We start from the raw sequence: 7,475 nt of genomic DNA, 5'->3' as shown, positions 1-7,475 counted from the left end.
TAGAGGGTCAGAGAAAAAGAGGAAGGCCCTCAACAAGACGGATTGACACGCTGGCTGCCACCATGATCCCCAACCCGCAGCGTCTAGGAGGATAGTGCAGGATGGGCCATTGTTTGTTTCAACTCTGGCTGCTCTGAGTTGAAACCCACTTGACAACAGCTGACAACTACATCATTGTTGTCCGGATCTGCAGATCAGACCTGCCACTTTGGTAGGTTGAGTGAAATCTCCAAGGTCATGCCGCTGGTAAGAGAGGAAGCCTGCTTCACACTGAGGCCAGCCTCACTGCTTTCGCAAAAGCGGAGCATCATGGATGCAGTGTCTGGGCTCAGAGTATATCGTTTTGCTTCCACTTGTTAATTGTGTGACTGAGAAGAAATTACATGGACATCGCTGACATATAAAAGGAATTGGGGGGTACTTAGGGCTTTCATAATGCCTTTCCTTTTTTTCAATGAGCAAAAAGAAAGAAGAATCCAAACCTGCTGCCATCAAGTTGGACTTGGGGTCACCCCAGGTCTTACAGAGTAGAATTACCCTAGAATGTTCTTTTGGCTTCGTTCCTTACACAAACAGATCTCCAGGCCTTTCTGCAGCAGTGTCACTGGGTGGGTTCAAAATCCAACTTTTAGGTTACGTGTAAAGTGCAAACCATTAGTGTCATCCAACCCTGGTCCAAACCCAGCCCAACCCAACTGACTGCTAGTGAGATCAATCCTGCTTAGTGATCCTACAGGACAGAGCAGGACTGCTCGATGGGGCTTCCAAGCCCAAAAATCTTTGTGGAAGCAGACAGCCTCATCTTCTTCCTGCAGAGAAACAGGTGTGTTCGATTTGCTTATCTTTCAACTTGCAGTCCAGGCTTAACCTACTTCATCATCTAGGAGTTTTTGTCCTGGTGAACTTGAATATGAATGAATGACCCAAGATGGCATAGTAGAGGTAAACATCTATCAAGAATCTCTGAAATCAGCCATGTCTAGTACACAGGTTCTTATGTTCTAGGGCAGCGGTTCTCAACCTGTGGGCCGCGACCCCTTTGGGGGTCGAATGACCTTTAACAGGGGCCACCTACGAGCATTGGAAAACACATATTTCCAATGGTCTTAGGAACTGAGACACTGCCCCTCTATCCTTCTCCAGGTGGGTCCACCCACATGCAGATACACCCACGTAAGAGTACCTGGCATGAAGACTGTTACCCATGCTATATTGTGCTTCAAGACAAAATTTCATGTATTTGTCATTAGAAATAAATATTTCACAATATATAATTACACATTGTTCTGTGATTAATAACTATGCTTTAATTTTGTTCAATTTGTAACAATGAAAATACACCCTGCCTATCCATAATTTTTTGGTTGGGGGTCACCACAACATGAGGCACTGTATTAAAGGGTCCCTGCATTAGGAAGGTTGAGAACCACTGTGCTAGGGAAAGACCTTGGGTGACTAAGCAATATAAGCCCCTAAGTGTGCCAACTAGAGTTTCAAAACTTGTCGGAATGTAGGCTGTTGAGTTTGGGGCCCAAGTTACCTAGTGTTTCTGTTGGCTGCTGTGAAGTTGATTGCAACTTACAGCAACTCCTGTGGCAGAATGGAACTTCCCATTGGAATTGTCTTGACTGTAGTATTCACTGGAGGAAATCTGCAGGTCTTTCCATCATGGAGCTGCTGAGTGGCCTCGAACCATCATCCTTCCAGTCAGCAGCTTGATATTTAACTGTTGTGCCACAGGCCTCCCAGTATCCTACTAGAAACAGCATCTAGCACAGGCTGGATTTGGGGCTGTGTGCTGAAACCAGGCATGGAAAATCATATGCCCCTGGGGCACAGGCTGACTGAGAGCCCAGGCAGGCGACCTCCCAGCCAAATGGAACCAATTAATGTCCTTTTGGATGTGAGCTTAAGGTTTGTTTACCAAGTTGATTCACTGGTGGGGAGTTAAGTTTCTTTCTCCTTGTTTGTAATGTAATTTGCTAATTGTCTTTTTTTCTTTTTAAAGAATGGCTTAGGGGCTCTAGACTAAACTGCCTGAATCCAGATTGTGTGTGCTTGTTGACTACAACTAAGGAAATGCAACAGTGCTCTAAGTGTACATGCTAAAGAGGTACCTGATTTGGATTTGAACCTTTCATAGATGCTTTTCTTTCATTTTCTGTTTGGAAGAGGTGCAAGGCACTCTGGTTGAACTGGAGGTTGATGATAGGAAGGGACGGGGGTCGGGAAAACCCTTCTTCAGCACCCCCAGTGTTAATCCATCTTTAATTTGAGTTGGCACTAGTAAGAGACTTTCATGGGAGCAGCTGCCCCTGCCATCATCTAACCCACCTTTATGGCTGCAGAGGTAGCGATGCCCATTTGGATCTGCTTCCGCGGAGTGCAAAAGGACTGTCATGTGTATCACGTGTAACATAGAGTGTAATACTAAACGTTATTCCCATGTCCCCAGTCAAAATATCATTTCACACAACTCCGAAATGCATAGTGTTATGTGATCCACGTTTAGGTCAGAATTTGGGTGAAAGGTGGTGAGTGATCAGATAGGAACTTATTTGTTTTAGATCAAAATATAACTTAAGACCAGTGGTCCTCAGAAGAGAGGAGGGTGGTCTGGATGAAGATGTATTTTTTTCTCCTCTCCTGGGATCACCTTTTGCTGTCCACGGATCAGGGCTGGGGCAGTTTGCTCACCCCGTGTGTTTTAAAATATTTTCCACTTGATTCTCTCCTGGCCTACTCTTGCAAGCCTGGCAGCTCCTTTTGAAAGTATTTGATACGTGTCTTTCTGCCTCTTGGAAATATCATCAGGTTATTGTCAAGAACCTTGTGCTAGGTTTTGTTGACAAGCTCATTGACGCATCCACAAGATCAGTCTTTACTGAAAATAAAGACAAGCAAAGCATGACCTCATGGCGCTGGCTAGTCTAGTGATCACTTGAAAACTCCTTGTTTTACCCGATGTTTACGCAAGTTTCTCACCACAGATTACCACTGGGCAACGAATAAAACTTTCCGAAAATGGTGGTGTGTGGCTTTCCATAGATCTGATTAGTGCCTGTAAGCATCCGAATCACCAACTAATTTTTTTTATTGCTATCTAACAGATGACTCTAAAACATAGCAGCTTAAACAGCAATCTCATCCGGGGATCTGTAATTTGGACAGAACCCTCTAGGGTCACCTGGAGCAGCTACATGAGGACTAACGGAAGAGTTTCAAGGTGACAAACGCAGTTGCTGGGAGCTGAGCTAGGGTTGGCTCACTGTCTCTCCATGTGCACCTGCTTGAACTGCCTCACGGCATGGCAGCGGCTGGATCCCAAGGCTGAGAGATGGCAAGGAAAAGATGCCCGTCTCTGAAGGGTTGCACCCTAGAGGTCATAGGACTTCCTCTTGGCGTGAGGCATCTCATAGTTTGTAGTCATTTCCCATCTTCCCCAGACCACACAGTCACCTTGGCTCTCTCAAAGCCTTTGAACTTTATATCTTTGCACTTTTCTGATGGGGTTTCTTTACTACTCTCCTTTTTCTTTCTAGTTACTTTCACTTGGTTCAGAGGGGGTGAACATTCTGGACATTCTAATGATAAGATTCATGTCACAGCCCATTAAGGTGACCAGACGTCCCGCTTTTGGTGGAACAGTCCCCATTTTTTGGCGTTTTTTAAAAGTCTCGATTTTTGGAAAGAATGCACGACAAGCTAGGGAACGGTCATATAGACCAAATTTTTAATCAAGAACCGCCCCCAACCCCCCCACCCCCGCCCCGGTCAATGGTGTCCCGCTTTAAATCTGGTCATCTTCATTATACATAGCACTCCGGTGCCATTAAACAACGAGAGGGATCATGTCCAAAAAGGCTCCGGAGCTCGTGGCCATTCAAGGAAATTCTGACTCGTAGTCATCCTAGAGCTCAGAGTAGAACTGCTGCCTCCTCAGGTGCCCAAGGGGTGAGCCTCCGTGGAAGCAGACAGAGCCATATCTTTCTCCCGTAGAGAGGCTGGTGTTTCATGTTGTCGTCAAGCTGGTGGTTAGCAGCTGGGCACCTTGTTTTAAATCATTTTATTGGGCGCTCATACAGCTCTTATCACAGTCCATCCATCCATCCATTGTGCCAAGCACATTTGCACATTTGTTGCCATCAGCATTCTCAAAACATTTGCTTTTCACTTGAGCCCTTGGTATCAGCTCCTCACTTTCCCTCCTCCTTCCCCCGTGTTCCTTCCCTCATGAACCCTTGATAATTTATACATTATTATTACTTTTCCCATGTCTTACACTGACCGATGTCTCCCTTTGCCCACTTTTCTGTTGTCCGTTCCCCAGGGAGGGGGCTATATGTAGCTCCCTGTGATCGGTTCTGGGCACTTTACACAACCTCCATCGGGGGTCAGCAAGGATGATTTTGAAAAAGGTTGGCTAGGTTCAGCCGTCTTCTCTTCCATGAAGTCTTTCCCAGCTTGGGCTCCACATTCAGAAGGAATGATGTGTCCCTTTGGGAAATTCATGTGGGTTTCGTGTTTACCTTGGCGGGGCAGCCGGGCGGGCTGTTTGATGCCCTGTACTCTCCCCTACCTGACTCTGAGCCTTTGCCCCTTCCATGGGGATCTCCCATGATCAATATTTAGTGAAAATTGAATTATTAACTCAATGGCAACACGTTTATTTTTTGTTTTGTTTCTTTGTCAGGTAAACGTAGGCATTATCTTCCAGAAATCAACTAGGATTAAAGGATGGAGAGTCTTGGGAAGCTGTTGATTTAAACCCACCAACCACTCCCAGAGAGAAAAATCAGGCTGTATACTCCGGTAAAGATTTTTTGCAGTCTCAGAAACCCTATATAGGGTTGCTATGATTGAGAATCATATTGATGGCAGTGGGTTGTTTGAGTCTGTTGGGAAGTACTAGAAACACTGGTTGGGGTGAGGTGGAAAAATGGGGAGGGGGAGAAGGGCCATGAAGTATGTGTTATCAATCCAGTTGTCAATGGGAGCTTAATACTATGTAGAAATTTCTGGGAAAAGTTGTCAAAAAATGAAGAAACCCAAACCCAGCTCACAGTTAAGCCATTAGTGGCTGAGGCACCTGGGGTATGGATACACTCGTACTCCATCAATCAGAAATCAAGGGCACCTGGGGGCGTTCAGGTCCTGGCATTTGCCCTCTCAGTTTGAAGGAGCAGATCCTAGTGGTACAAGTCCTTGGGAGCCCTTGGATGAAGAAGCAGGAGGAGTCTTAGGCTAAGGGCAGAATACCAGTTCATTGGCCTCGGCTTCCTCAGCCAGGTGATGGATGCGTGTTGCTTATTCAAAATGGAGAATGCGTGCTTTGTCCATGATGGTCTCCCTGGTTGGACTTGAGCTCCCCGAAAACAGGAATCACGCCTGTCTAATTCCATGTGGCGCACCCAGCCGAATGCCTGCCTCGGTCTGCGATGAGTGCGTGGCTGAATGAACCATCAGGAGGATTTCAGAGGTGCGCTCTGTGCTGGGCTGCAGTTGAAGGGGGTTCTGAGCAGGTTGAGAGAGACTCGGGCTATAATGCAAGCTGACAAGCGTCATGGCACTGTTCGTCTTCCTGCTCCCGTGGAAAACAAACTGCAAGGTAGTGTGCCTCCTGATGCTGGGTTGGGCAACTAACTGGATTATTAGCATGTGTGTGTGTGTGCGTGCGCGTGTGTGTCCATTGTGCCTGGTGTCAAATACAGGTCCATGGGACTGTCAGGCCGGAGCATTTACACTGGTAGATAGTCCTGAGACATTCTATCTTGGGATCAGGTGCAATGAAAACAAGAGAGGTTATTTGGTGATGTGTTTCCATCCATGGAGAGCCCACGTAGTGAGCACCTCTCTCTCTCTCCCTTCTCTTGTGTGGCCCAACTTTTCTTCCTTGTGGTTGTCCCTTCCTTCTTGTCTTGCTTTTCTGCTTGGTTTCTTTTGTAGGATGCTTCAGCTGTGAATAGTTGAAACTTGCCGGTAGAGTAGTGCCTCTGGTTAGAAAGCACAGCTTACCATTAAAGCATTTTGAGGAGGGCAGGGAGGACCTGTTTGCTGTTACCCAAATGAGAATCACGTGCAGCAGTGAATTGCTTTGAGTTCTGTGCCGGTCAAGTATAATGAGACCTTTGTGCTATTGCAGGTTGGGAGAAACTGACCTTGAGAGTTGCTCTTCATCTCCACTGCACACCTGGAGTCTTCTTTCACAAGAAAATAGCTGCAATGTTAGTGGATCCAAGTATGGATATTAGTCATGAGTCCTTGGGCTGCTGATTGAATATTTGTTTGGCTATGTGTTGGGAGCAGAGTTCATTGCCAAGGTGACTTACAGAACAAAACAGTCTAGTTGATTGGACCAGTTGGTGGCATGTAGTCAAGGAATGGAAGGGAATGGGGGCAGATGAAAACAATATGTGCTTCGTTTGAGGGACTTCTATGAATTGCATTGTGTCCTCCCCAAAAGATATGTAGGTATCTGTGAGCATGACCTTGTTTGGAAATAGGGTGTTTTAAGAAGAAATCGTGTTACTGTTAATCCTATCTGACTGATGTCTTGCAAAAAGGAGACCAGCCACAGATGGAGACCGAAGCCCTGTGTGCACATGGCTATGGACACAGCCAAAGAACAGCAAAGACTGCTGGGAGTGCCATCCAAAGGAGAGAGGATGGCACAGCTCCCCTCTCTAATTCTCAGAAGACATACACATGGCTGATCCCTTGAAAGCTCACATGGAAGAAGCACACCAGCCTGGGTGATCACGAGGTGTCGATGGGATCACGCATCAGGCATCAAAGACCCAGAACAGCAAATCATTTCAATGTGAATGAGGGGGAGTGCCCTTCCAGCCTCCAGAACTGTAAGACAACACACTCAAGCCTATAAAGTCATTCATTTGTGCTATTTTATTATAGGAACCCTAGGAAGCTAAGAAAGGGGCATTTAGTTTCCATATTATTGACGCTGGCCCTCCTTCCTTCATGTCCTCATTCATTTCTGCCATTGAACATCCATTCAATGGCTACTATGTGCCGGTAACATTGCTAGGAACTAGGAGACAATATGGACAGTGTGTGCGAGCTGATTTTTAAAGATGTGTAGAAAACCTCTTCAGTCAACTCTACTCATAGTGACCCTATATGACTGATTAGAACTGTCCTATAGGGTTTTTGAGGCTGTAAATCATTATGGAAGCAAACAGCCACATCTTTCTCCCACAGAGTGGCTGGTGGGTTTGAACTGCCAACCCTAGGGTTAGCAGTCCAGGATTTTAGGTTTTATTTTTAAAAAGTATTTTTCTTGTTGTTGCACTCTCGCTCATTCACATTGATCTGATTTTCTGTTCTGGGGCTTTGATGCCTGATGCATGATCCCATCAACACCTCATGATCACACAGGCTGGTGTGCTTCTTCCATGTGGGTTTTGTTGCTTCTTAGCTAGATGGCTGCTTGTTTATCTTCAAGCCTTTTTTTTTTG

General features: G+C 45.9%; 1 protein-coding gene across 3 annotated transcripts in view; it reads left to right on the top strand.

Moving 5' to 3' along the window:
* Positions 1-7,475, top strand: part of PID1 (phosphotyrosine interaction domain containing 1) — a 268,587-nt gene that overhangs the window by 109,360 nt on the left and 151,752 nt on the right. Inside the window, exon 1 of one of the 3 annotated variants that reach the window (XM_004701662.4) lies at positions 4,734-4,812. The exons of 1 other annotated variant lie outside the window; for it this stretch is intronic. The gene's annotated coding sequence lies outside the window, so the exon portion shown is untranslated. Of the gene's footprint in view, positions 1-4,733; positions 4,813-5,585; positions 5,609-7,475 lie in introns of those variants that run through there. One more of the 3 variants, XM_045295436.1, reaches the window with a different exon arrangement.

This window comes from Echinops telfairi, unplaced genomic scaffold, assembly GCF_000313985.2.
Source record: "Echinops telfairi isolate 266 unplaced genomic scaffold, ASM31398v2 ScPeMD7_3;HRSCAF=10, whole genome shotgun sequence".
Classification (NCBI taxonomy): Eukaryota; Metazoa; Chordata; class Mammalia; order Afrosoricida; family Tenrecidae; genus Echinops; species Echinops telfairi.
The sequence above is the reverse complement of the archived record's forward strand: the minus strand, read 5'-3'. Positions and strand labels throughout refer to the sequence as shown.